This window comes from Haemorhous mexicanus, chromosome 9 (assembly GCF_027477595.1).
Source record: "Haemorhous mexicanus isolate bHaeMex1 chromosome 9, bHaeMex1.pri, whole genome shotgun sequence".
Classification (NCBI taxonomy): Eukaryota; Metazoa; Chordata; class Aves; order Passeriformes; family Fringillidae; genus Haemorhous; species Haemorhous mexicanus.
The window spans coordinates 18585569-18598737 of record NC_082349.1 but is presented as its reverse complement, the minus strand read 5'-3'; the positions used below and the strand labels follow the sequence as shown (position 1 = coordinate 18598737).

The window sequence follows — 13169 nt, the reverse complement described above, 5'->3', positions numbered from 1 at the left end:
AATGATAGTATTTGTTGTTAGCAGAACCACTCCAGCTATGGGGCTGTTGGGGCTTCCTGAGCTAGTTCTGTTTCTTTGCAGTATTAGCTGTTAAAAATTGCCTTCTGAATTGAAAACTGGTGAAGAAAATGCATTAAATTGCACCTATGTTTGAATAATAGTAATAATAATAATAATAATAATAATAATAATAATAATAATAATAATAATAGGTTTGACTTGATTTTCAACCATGCAGAAACTCAAAAACCAGAAGCCAGGATGCAGATTTTCAGTGAAATGTCTCTGGCTTTACTGCTGGTCCCTGGGCTTAGTTTAATGACAGAGTGATTTTAATGTAAACAATGGGCTGAAGACCTCGGGAATTCTAGTCCCTAGCATGGATACTAACAGCTTTTCTGATAGAGCCTTAGAGCCTAAAGACTTTAGAAGAGTATTGTCTATTTTTGTCTGCTGGTTAAGAGTTACAGAAACATTTCAACTTCAAAGTGTCAGGCACCAGGAGTACCCAGAAAGGAGGTGCTTGGTCTGAGAACTTAAGTCTCAGTACATGGGAAAGAAAAAGAGGCAAGAATAGGAAGATTGCTGTTCCCATTTTAAAAGTGGTGAAATGTGGCAAAAGACTAAAGGACTAGCTAAAGTTACCTCTGTTGCCTATGGCAGACCTGGCACTCGAAGCCACGTCTCCAGATTTCTAATGTACCCTCTTAACTACAAGGCCATTCTTCCCCTCCAGGAAATGATATATAGGTATATAAATGTGCATTGATGTAATGCCAAGTTATAAACCACAAGCCTTTCAGAACTCATGTCCCTGATAGATTACAAAAGAACTTGAAGTCAGGAGAATTGTGGTTTGTCTGACCTTATGCTAATCATTCTCCCTACTTGTGTCTTGGTCAAACTGAAAATGGATAGAATAATGAACCCTTTTGAAAACCGTAATTTCTGGGTGTTGGTCATGACCCAGTTTTTATAAGTTGCTAGGATATGGGTATAATCAGGGAAATGAAGATTCTATCTTATGAGACAAGACTGAAAAGCTTGATTTAAACAAAAGAAATGATGAGAAGGAATATTAGTACACTGTGAGGGGAGTAAATATCAGAACTAATTAAGTTCAAGGACAAAATTGGCATCCGAACAAATGGATATAAACGGGCCCCTAATAAACACAGCCTGGGAATCTTAAGCCAAGTTATGAGATTCTGGAACAGTTTTCCAAGGGGAATAGTAGGGCCAGAGAAAGTAAGGGCTTTTAAATGGATCTCAATCAGTTTGTGAGCTGGGTATCATGCCTGAGAAAACCTGAGAACCAGACTGTCAGTCCAGGCAAGTCCAGTGTCCCCAGGTAAAAGCCAGGACACCGCCAGGATGTAACATCAGGTGGTGTTCTGGAAAAACATTGTGACTGGCTACTTCTGTCTCAAATTCCATCATGTGTATTTTGTTCTTTAGGCTCCTCAGTTCAGAGTCTCTTCAATTCCCTGATTATCTCACCAGCCTCGCAATTGAGGTGTTATTCAACATTTCCAGGTAATCGTTCCCTGCTCTCAAGAGCCGATGCAGAAGCACACCTGGAACAGGTCAAGGTAACACTGAACGAGAAACTCCTCGTGTTGGCTGCTGAGGATGGGAGAGCAGGATGGTGGCAGGGGCGAGCAGGGGCAAATGGCAGGGCAGCACACACAGCGTTCTTCTAGAACGGCTGAAGCCTCTGTGAAGAGGCTGGATCCTACCCCCACGGCGCAGCCCACTGGAGGGGACGCCTGCCGAGAGCCTGCTGGCAGTGTCTTCAGTGCCTTCCTTCCCTAGGGCAGGCGACCGCTCCTGCTGCTGGATCAGGAGAGTGCAAATGCTGGCGCAACCCCGCACTCCCGGCGTCCTGCCACGGGAAGGGGCAGCTGACCCGGCTCGCCCCCTTTCCCTGCCCTGCCTGTGCCCACACCCTCGTCCCCCGCCGTCACCCCGGGTGGGGACAGCGCCTAGGGCCGGGCGGGGCCGGGGGCTCCTCGGGCGGGCCCCGGCCCCGCCCGGCTGCGGCCCCATGCGCGGCCAGCAGGGGTCCCCGCCGCTCCGCCCCGCGCCGCGCCGGGGGCGGCCCGGCCCGGCCCGGCCCCGCTCCGCCGGCACCGGCAGCCCCCCGGCAGCGCCTTCCCCCCGCCTGCCCGCAGCCCCCGCCGCGGCGGCTCTGCCGCGGCTCCGCGGGTGCGGGACGCGCCGACCGGGCCCGGAACGCCCCCGCGCAGCTTCCGCCCGGCGCGGCTCGGGGCCGGGAAAGCGGGACCGGCGGAGCGGCGGCACCCGGCCGGGATGGGCGGCGGCTGCCGGGAGACAAAAGGCCGGCGCGTGTCCGCCTCTGCGGCAGCGCGGGGTGTGCGGCCGCTGCCCCTCCCCGGGCCGCCTGCGGCAGGGACCGGGTCCGCCGCCTGGCCGCAGCCCAGCCGCCCTCCCCGCCTCGCTGCGGCTGCGGGAAAACACCGTCGTATGTGAAGGGCGACAGGCGGCAGCGCGGCGCCGGCAGCCCGCGGGGGCAGGCGGTCTGCCTGCCGAGCGGGTGCCGAAGCCCATGTGCACAGTGTTAACCCCGGGCAGGAAGCGGAGAGAGGGTTATAGAGCGGGTCCTTACAAACCCGTGTGTAGGTGTGATGGGAAAAAGAAAGGGAGCGGCCGCCTTTTATTAGGCACTGATTCTCCTGAATTATAAGCAGCAAAATCCTAACGCCGTAACACTGGGCTGGTTGGGGTTTTATTCTCTGGTACAGCATTTTGTTCGTTACCGTGTAAGAGGTGCCGTTGCGTGCGGCGGCACGGCAGAGCGTGACTGCCGGAGTGGCACCAGGCGGTGCCCAAAGTTCCCGCTGTCCCCGCAGGAGCAGGAAGCATCCCTTTGGGTTGAGGGGCTGGGGCGGAGGGAGGGGCTGCTGCCGGGCTGCCCCCTCGCAGCAGCCGCTGTAGCCCGCCTGGCTTCCCGTGAGGTCTCCCTGGGATCGGGAGTGAGAGAAGCAAACTCTGAAGTTGTGCCCGAAGAAAAGTTGCCCGACTGGAGAAGTCGGGGGGATCCTGAGTATCGCCACCCGCTCAATCCTGTTTGGTCCTGGGTTCTTCCTGCTTTTTTCTGCAAACCCAGGGGAAGGGCAGGGTTTGCCTAGGAAGCTTGCCGTAGTCTTATGCAGACAAGGGGAGAAAGGAAACATCACGTCTTGAGTTGCATCTCGCCTTGTTCAGTCTTCTCCGTCTCCTGGCCAGGGTTGGAATGGAGGCTGAGGGCGGCCTGAGCAGTGCTGGTGCCGGCTGTCCTCACTCGTAGCCCCTCCTAAAGAAAACACGTCTGAGCCCTCGTGGTGAAGAACCAAACCCAACAAAAGTTGGATCTTTTTCGAAGAGGGGCCCGGGGGCGCCGAGCCCGGCGGCTCCCGTCCGCGGAGCGCTCGACAGCGGCGGAGCGCTCGCCGCGGCTGGGACTTGACCTGCAGAGGGCAATAGTTGGACGCAAATGCCAACAAAGGCAGCGGGGCTCGCTGGCTCGGCGCCGCGGCCGGGACCCGAGAATGCTGTGTAGGTAGGCAGCAGTGCTTAATTAATGTATATTGAAACAAAAGATTGGGTAAAGTGTTTGATTTGTCTTTAGGCTACGTTTTCAAGGCTAATCTAATTCATAACTGTTAGATTTCTTTAAAGATATTAACAGAAACTTTCAGGTTAATCATGGGTTTGACTCCAGAATTACCCTGAATTATAATTGTTTACCGGAACGTTTACATTCAGCTGCTTGGATTCGTATTATTGGCGTTATTATTCTTTGCGACTCAGTAGAGATGGAAACGAAGGGGAACTTTCCTAATTGTAGCGATTGTCAGGGCGACCGCGCAGACTTTGTGGGAGGAGGCGGCAGCCGCCCGGCGCCCTGCGCTGCCGAGAAGGGCCATTGTGTGCGGGGCCGGGCCCCGTTCAGCACCGGCGGGCGGACAGCTCCGGCCCGGAGCCTCCGCCCGCGCTTGGGGCGGGCGGATGAGAACTCGCCTTCGCTTGCCCTAGTTGTCTTTCTCCCCGCTGGTAATGGATTCATCAGGGAGTGGAAAAGAGCGCACTTTGTCTCCCCGTCGGTGTGTGTAGATGCGGCTGCCGTAGGCGTCTGTGGCTTGTGTACATACATGGCTTTAATAATTACACATAAGGCTCTGTAACCTCATAATTCAGGAAAGACTAGAAAACGCGACCAAATTGGAGTGCTGGCAGCAGGGGTGATTGCAGGTCTGGATGCATACTCGGTCTCTTCCCAACTCGCCGCCCCCTTCCTCCCCCCTCCCCCCCCCAAAAAAAAAATTGTATTTATCTGAGATTATGTCAAATTTCAGTGATCGGAAATGTCTTGCCCAAGCCCCATTCCCGCTGGAAAAAGTCAAAAGGCTTCCTGGCATTAACATGACCTTGCATCATTCCTGATGAAATTAGCAGAGCTACTTGTTTAGAGCTTTGCGAAGGATGCGCTTTGGTGACAGTAAGAAGTAAGAAATTTGGGGTTTAACCCCACATCTGAGCAGGATCCGTCTGCTTTCACTAGCTGCAAAGCCTGAGACCAGCACTTGAAAGCGCCTTAGACCTGCAGTCCATTTTTCACTTGTCTTTAAGAGCAAGCGATGGGAATTGCTAACCTCGGCTAAGAAAATTTCATTTTCCCCATCCTGCTAAACGGTTCTGGTCGACATATGTTTGTTATCAGAGAGAGGTGCTATGAACACAGAGCCATTTTCTTAGCAGCTCTTTGACTCTGTGTTACCATAGTCCCACACGGCATTGGTCCTTTCCCGTTGGGAAGTCATGAATAAGAGACTATGAAGCTTGCACGTCAGATCTTCCTCAATTAATCCACCATTAGCATGTTCGGGATCCTCTACTGGATGGTTAACAGCAGCTTTGGTAACTGTATGCTGTCCATACCCAATTATGCTCTGCTAAAAATGAACTCTGCAGAAGAACCTTCCTGAGCTGTCAGTGTCTCCCGTTTTCCTATTTTAACGCTTGTGTGTAGTGGCAGGCGACAGATGGTGTAGATCAGATCGATTTGATTGCATTAGGCGATTTTTTTTTTTCCTCCTCTCCCCCCCGACTCCTTTTCTGGAAGCCCACATTCATCTGAGAGGCGATCGCCGGGGACATGGGAAGCAAGAGCAGCCGCCGATGTGTGAAAGCAACGAGACATGGCCAGCCAGAGGCGCCGGGGTCCCTTCACGGGGTTTGTTAACATGGTAATCCGGCACCAGGAGAGAAAGCTGCTTTCTGCTGCCTAGAGCCCATTCCCCATCACACATCAGATGACTCCCTGGCTTTACACACAGTTGGAGTTCTGCTCGAAATCTGGATTTAAAGGGTAAGCACTTCAATAGAGGTGGATTTCTGGTGGTTACTCGGGTAGGTGGCAGAAGGAGCGATCTTCCAGCGATTTTAAAAAGAGGCTCCCTTTGAGCGGGCATGAATATTTTCTTCTTCCTTTCTTCTCTCTCCCCCTTTTTTTTTCCTGTGCCCCCTCCCCTTTGACCAGTGAGCCCCTTAATTCAGAACAATTTCTCACACGGAAAGACATTGCGCCTCTCTATTGATGGATGGGATCGATATTCCCCCCTCTGAAATTTGCTTTTCGTGGAGAGCCCGAGCTCTGCTCAGACCTTCGCTCCTGATAGCTTAATTGTTTAATTCCCTCCATCCGATCCCCTCCCTTCTGTGTGTGTGTGCGGTGTGTGCGTCCCCCTCCGCGGGCACGGCGGAGGTGCTCCCCGGGGCCCTTCCCCGGCCCCGCCGGGCTGGCGCTCCGGCACCCGGGCTCTTTTTGCGCGGAGCGGGGCGGCAGCGCCGATAAACATGGCTTTCCGGAGCCGGTGAACAAAGGTATTTAGTGCCGCGGAGCGCCGCCACGGGCACCTCCCGCACGGCGCGGAGAAGGTGCGAGCGGGCAGCGCGGCGGGGGCTCGCTGCCCCGGTGCCCGAGGCGTGCGGCCGGCCGGGAGCGCCGGGGCCGGGGCGGGCAGGGGCGCGGGGCTGGCCGGGCCCGCCGGCGGCAGCGGCGGCCCGGGGAGCGGCGCGGCGGCCGGCACTCGGCGCTGTCCGTCGCCGCGGGTGCTGAGGGGCCCGCGGGCGGGGGTGCGGCGGGCCGGGCCGGTGCGGGGCGGCGGCGGGCCGGGCTGGGCACGGGAAGTTTCGGCAGGCGCTGTATTAGCGGGGAGTAGTGGGGGGGCTGTTGTTCGGGGAGGGGAAGGGCAGTGTCAGATGGACACAGCGAGAACAGCGCTGGCGTCGCGCGGGGCTGCTTTTCCCCGAGAATCGCATTCTTTAATATTAAAAAAAAACCCAAACCAAAAAACAAACAACAAAAAAACCCCCACCAACCCCACGCAAAGTTTGGATTTCTGCCTAATTCTTGATGCATTTGTGGAGCGCCTCCCAATTTCGGAGAATATCAGTCTAGGGTATCAGTATAGAGTGTTTTCGCCATGACTCGGTGCATTTCACTTTTTCAAACGGCTTTTGTTCAAGTTGAAGGAAACCCACTGCATCAGTTATTTGAGTTCCAACACCAGCTAATGGGGTTACAGCCTTCAGTTTCACAGCGGGGAAAAATTACAGTGTTTGTTATTTACTTTCCAGCTGCCATTTAGAATACGACTAGAAAGCTTTCTCTGTTAGAGGATCAGGAAATAACACCTAAAATGAGATTAAAATAGAGGAGAGTGTGTTGGAGATAATTTTGAAATTATTTAAGGTCACGTAGCTATCAAAGTATTTTTTTTTTCTCTTTCTCTCTCTGTTTTTCTCATTTCTTTCAAATTCAAGTAAGAGTCTGTGATACAAAACAAATGCTGTCTTCCCGTATGTTTTCATAGGAAGCATAGTGGTAATACGTCAACGGAGGCAAGGGCTCATGTTAAGGAAGAAATCTGTAGAAAAAGCAAGCATCTTGTATTAATTTCAGTTGGAATCTAATCAACAAGCTGGTCAGTCACCGAGTGCAGTGGATAATAAGGGCTGTGTGTGCTGCATAATTACTTATGGCTGAAGAAGTGCGGAGTACCCCTGCTCTGCGCGGGTTCGGACCGTGCGGTGCTAATTTCATTGCCCCCTCCCCACCACTCACACGGAAGCTGTTCTTAGCATCAAGAGCCAGGGTGAAATAGCACGGAGAAGTTCCTTAGCGCTAGGCGAAGTGTGCAGTGCCATGACGTTGCAGAGATCCTTTCTATTTAGTTGGCGAACAATAAACGTTTATTATCACCGCGGCAGATCATCAGACAAAGCTTCCCCCTCCCGCCTCCCCCAGGCACGAGCGCTGATGATAAGGGAACTGCTCCGGGTGACAGGCAGAGCCGCAGGCGCCATTCGGAAATAACTTCTTTTATTATTGTTATTTTTTTCCCCCGGTTCGCCTCTTGCAAACCTTGGCAGGGCGGCGGCAGGTGTCAGGGCGGAGGTGCGCTGCCGCCGCCGCCCCCGCCCGCGCCGTGGAGCCGCCTGCCCGGCTCGGCGCTCGCCGCCGCCCGGCTCCGCCGTTCGGGCACACGCGGGGAGCGGAGTGCGCTGAATCTGTACTTTGAAGCCTTTTTCGCCTTAGATTTTGATGGCTCTAGGAGGCCTGACAGAGGAGTGCCTCTGCTGAGATCGGAGCCTTTGCTATTTTTTTTCTTTGATTTTTTTTTTTCCCCCCTCTCCATCGCCTTCCTTTCCGCCCTCCCTCCTCTCGGTAGCACATCGAGTCAGTGTGAGTCAGGACTTGTAAAATGCATTTCCAAAGCCCAGATGAAAAATCTCTCAGGCGTGTCTGCTGCTTTATCGGAGCTTTCCCAAGCCCACCTATGCAAACAGATTTGTAATATTTGTGTGCTTAACCGTGCATCTCTTTTACAGGAATCTGTTGCTGCGTATGACATCTCTTGCAAGCTCCCAGAGAGAATTGATGGAGCATACAGCTAGGGAATAGGATACCATAGAAGCACAGAGGAAGAATCCAGGCAATCACCAGGTAAAGTCAGCCTTACTTTGATTTATTTCCTTTCATCTCGCCTGCAAGCTCTTGCCCGCTCCAGTAAGGGAGCAGGAGAGCAGAGGGACTGTACGTGTGTGTATTAAATGCCAACTCCTCTCGTTCGCTTCCTTAGGATGGGAAGGTTCAGCGTCCACTGGATATGGGACAAGATCGCTTGGCAACCCTTGTGGATTCTCCTTCTTCTGGAGGCGAATTATAGTTATGGATTTATTGTCCCGGTGCAGCACTTCCACCAGCAGCAGCAACAGCAGCAGCTTTCTGACTCTCTTCGGTGACGGGTATTCTTGGGTGGATAATACGGATTACGTTGTTATTGCTTAAGAATACGCGTAGTCGAGGAGAGTACCGGCGGCGGGCAGGCAGGCAGGCAGCGCGACCGCCCCCAGCCCACCAGCTGGCTCCTCACCTCCTCTAGTTGCCAAGGTAGCACCTTTTCCATCTTTTCCTACGCTTTGCAATGTTTCATTCTGTGTCTCTGCCCGGGCGGGGGGAGCTCGAACGCCCTGTCTCTTGCGGAGGGGGTGCCCGGAGTGTGTGTGTGCGTGGGACCAAGCCCAGGGCTGGGCCAGCTCCTCGGCAGAGGGGGCCGGGGGAGCCGCGGCCGCCGCGGGCTGCGCCTTCGCGGGCAGCGCTCCTTAGGCTGCTCCGGGGCTGGGGAGAGGCTCTCCACCCGTCCGAGCAGCCCCGGTGCCCCGGCACTCGTTCGGCAGCCCCCAGCCCGCTCCGTCCGCGGCCCCTCGCCCCTCTCCGGCGTGGGGCGCGGATGGGGCACCGAGGCGGCCGGCCTCGCCTGCCAGGGGTCCCTCCCACCGCGACACGGAGTGCCCGCAGGGCCGCGGCGGCCCCGGCTCCGTCCGCGCCCCCCGGCAGAGCCCGGGCTGCCGCCCCGCCGGCGGGCACGGCCCCGGGCCCGCAGCAGCCGAGTCGTGCGGGGCTGGGGGTGCCCGCGGGCGGGGAGGTGCCGAGCACCCCGTGCTAGCGGGGCGAAGACACCCAGCACGGCCGCAGAGCGCCCGGCGCCCGGGGCAGCCCCTCTTCCCCGGCTGCCGAGGGGTTCGGCCATCCAGCGGGGCCGCTCCTGGGGAGCAGTTTGAGGCCGCTTGCTTTCAATGGAAGCAATGCCCCTCTTGCTCTTTTATCCTCACCCTGCAACCTGGTGAGGGCAGGATTAAGAATCCACCTTCACACCAGCTCCAGCCCAGCAGAGTTTATCAGCTTCTGAGGCCCCAAATTGAGACACAAGTTCAGGGCCAGAGCTGAGGGGTGTTTTCCCTCTGCAGCTCAGGTGGTGGCTTATTTGTGTCCTTTTCAAGAGCTCAGGACTCCCCAAATGCTGCTTGCAGCTGGACAGGTGAGAGACACAACTGAGGGAGTGTTGATTCCCATAACTGGCCAAGATGTGCCCTATCACTTTAACACATAAAAAGTACATTTGTCCTTCTCTCCAATCTCAGTACCAGGGTACAGGATTTGGTTAAAACCCTGATCAGTCTTTCAGATGTTGTGCTTAGGAAAATCCAGGCATAGCATTCATAGTTCTGGTCTTTTTTCCCCTGCTCCTCTGCCCACAAGCCTGGCAAAGAAAAGGAACAGGGTGTGATCATGCCTGTGTCTTGCCATTCAAGGCCTCTCCCCATGCCCATATGATCCCAGGTCTTGTTGCCATGTAGTCACAATTGTAAGACCACATTTCAGCCTTAAGTGAATTAGATCAGAAGCCATTTTAAAGCAAGACCAGGAGTCCTGTGATAAGACAGCCTTTTTGAATGCATCCTTCCCCAGCCTCAGCTATGATGGGGCTAGGAATGATTTTTAATGTGGACAAGCCAGAGGTGGGGTGATTGTTGAGCACGCAAGGTGGGCTGATGGAGAATGTCTTTCTGTCTCTTGCTTAGAGATTGAAAGGCTGTCAGTGTTCTACTTAATAATTTCCAACAACTGCCAAAGCAATCTTAGTCTGTTGCCTTTAGTAGTGAGTGGAGCGCTCGTTGTAACACAGACGTGTGGATCTGTTATTCTTTAGACACATCTTTGATGCTAGCACTCTGATCCTTGTGTTTCTCTAATACCACTTGAAAGCAGATTTTTTTTCCTTGTAGTTTAGTATGTTCAACGCCTCAGAAATAATGTTAAATTATGCTTTAGAAAGACATGATCAGCTGCTAAATCATAGTCAGTTCAGCACCGTAACACAGCCACATTCACAAGTGCTGCAGGAACAGCGATGGAAACACTGTTTTAAAATCCAGGTTTGTATTACAAACCTTCCTCTGGTTTTACAGAGCTTTTAGTTTACGTTTTCCATTGAGTCATGACTTAGAATATTATTAAGAGCTCCCATTTCATCACATAAAGGGCGTGGATTTGTTTGCTCTTTGCTTGGTTGAGTACCTTGTGTAGTAGGTATTGGACTGGTACCCATAAATACAAGCTTAGCAAATGGTTCTTTATCCTTGGTTTCTTCTAGTTGCTTTCTGTAAAGCATGATGAGATGGTTTTGCTGAATAATGCCTTAATGACAGGGCTGATGCATTTTTAATGCATGTACTCTTTGTCATTGTCAAAATTAACATTTTGATGATTGTAGATTTCTCTTCTCTAACATCTTTTGGGAATTGCTGTGCTATGTGGGTTAAAAGAGGGAAAGTGCAGGACCCAACTGGAGAAATACGGGATATGCTCGCCAAAATGCTTCTAGACTATTGTGTAAATGCTCAGTGTGGACTCTTGGAGGATGATTCCCAATAGCATGACCTCAGAAGGACTCCCCCCATTTGTTAGCAGTTCCAGGGGTCTGTCACATATATATATTGAAGGACAGAAGGGGTCATTTCTGAACAACAGACATCTCAGTAGTGACTATTCATATTATGGGTCTGATCCTGGCAATGCACGTAGCTTCCACAGGACTGCTCAGGAAAGCAAGCTTGCTCACGTTAAATCCAAAATATTTAGGGCCAAATCCTACTATCCAGTGCAATAGCAAAGTCCCAATGAATTTCACTGTGGGAAAGATTTTAGACCCCTAGTGAAAGGGATTTTTTACAATGCTACACTTCCTACTTTGCTTTAGAAATTGTGAATTCTGTGTGCTAAAAAAATATCTCTAAAACCTCTCTGCCTCTAGTAGTTTAATGATATTTCATTAATGGAAAAAATTACTCTAAAAGTTTATAGTGGAACATAGTAAGAAATTACTTTATAAATAAGGTGGTTTAATTGTACCACTATGAGCATTTCCTAGGACATTTTAGAATGAGGTTTGTGGCAGCACCAACTGTGTGTTAACAGCTATTTTGGTGAGGGCATATTTAATTAATTCAGAATGCTAAGTTTCTGTTTTAAGATGGGTTTTGTAATCTGGATCCTGGTAGAAAATTAAATTTAATAATTACCCCAAAAATAATTACTTGAACTTAGCCTCATCTTTAAAGGCCACAATCCTGTGAAGATTTATATCTCTGGGTAATTTTCTCTGCTGGAGTAGCCTCGAAGGCTGCTGCCATAGGTAAGTCTCTGCCACGCCAGGGCCCCCAGAGCGGCGCAGGCGGTTGGTGGCAGAGCAGACTCTGGTGTGGCCCGGGTGCCACACAGGTGACACTGTGACACTGGCTGTCCCCTACCCTGCTGGGCCTTCCCAGAGCAGGGAGCTGCCCAAGGGCTGAGTCCCTGGGCACAATGGGCACATAGTGCCCTGTGGTGGGAGCGGGAGTACAGAGTAGTTTTGGTCCCTGTTGTCCTGTGCAGGCAGGGTCACAGCCCTGCCTGGGTCTGCCCACGGTGTGAAGCATTTCTCTGCTTAGCAGTACCCTAAATTAAGTGGTAGGGACTGCCATTGGACTTCAGGTGCTCTTACCAGAAATGATTAAAACTACTGCCCTTACACATGTATATATCCCTGAATGGTATAAATATCCATATATACACACAGGCACCCCTCTCTGAATTCAGAGAGGCTGGAGCATAGCAGAAAAGCCTCATTCTCCCAGACCTGACAGAGGCACAACACCCACTCAACTCAGCAGGGGCCGTGCTGTTGCAGTGCGTATTTATGACCTGTGTTATGATTCTTCTTGCTGCTGCAAATTTGCCTAAAATAAATGTGTTGCATGTAGATGTGTACAGTTATGCAGATGTTTTAAATTTCTGCTTTTAAGACTACGTATGATTTTGAGGAGAGTGTAAGTTTTCATCCCATAACAAGTTATTGTCTTTCGTGTCAGTTTAGGTGGCTTCTAGTGTTCATAGGGTTTTCTTGAGGAATCTGAAAACAGTAATATCTAGACATCCACACAACTCCACACATACTTTGCAGCTGTAAGAATAAACCAGCTAGCCTTTTCCTCTGCCTTTTTACATCACACTAGCTGTAATGTACACAACAAATTTTTATGCACTTTTTAAAAATAGATCACATCCTTACATACACAAAAGGCTTTTTATTCTCGTCCTTTTAATACATTACTATTTTTCTGAAAAGCATTGCCCCCAGGTATTACCCATGGCTGTTATGACACCTCACCATTTAGTGTTGTAATGGTAAATCATAACACTCATTATTAAGAACCATAAATTTTTACCAGAATCATCATCTACCTCCTGAATGCTTTAATGGTAGAAACATTTCCTGGGCTAACGCCCATGATGATTACATGCTTTTTATTGCTATCATTTAGTAACCAAATTGCTCAAAAATCAAAGGACTTGATTATCCCATACCTGCAATGCATAGAGCTATTTATAAATGTTGGCTCCATAATAACAATGACTCAAAAGAAATTTAAATGACAGGCCAAAAATAAGTAGTCTAAAAGTGAAAACACAAGCCAGAATTCATAGAGGTGATGAAAAGAGTCTGACTGCAAAGGACAGAGAGGATCCTGAGGAAGGTAAAGAGAAGAGTCTAGGAGGTGATGGTAGAAGGTAGATGTGACCCAGCTTTTTCCAGTCAGAGGGCAGAGGAGAGGTGAGGCACCAGGGACTGTAGGTGAGAAGGCATTGCAGTGTGATGCTGGAAGTATGTACCAGAAGTGTTGAAACCAGGGCTGGAACATCCCACAAGTTTGGTAGTTTGCTTCCTGGAAAAGCAGTATCTAGTTATAAGCAGCCAACAAAAAATTGGGTGAAATGTTCC

General features: G+C 51.3%; 1 long non-coding RNA gene across 1 annotated transcript in view; it reads left to right on the top strand.

Annotated features, from left to right (window-relative positions):
- The first annotated feature begins 7895 nt into the window (after window positions 1-7895).
- Window positions 7896-13169, top strand: part of LOC132331171 (uncharacterized) — a 28663-nt gene continuing 23389 nt past the window's right edge. Inside the window, exons 1-2 of the long non-coding RNA XR_009487503.1 lie at window positions 7896-8011; window positions 8148-8458. This is a non-coding gene — a long non-coding RNA (uncharacterized LOC132331171). The remainder of the gene's footprint in view (window positions 8012-8147; window positions 8459-13169) is intronic.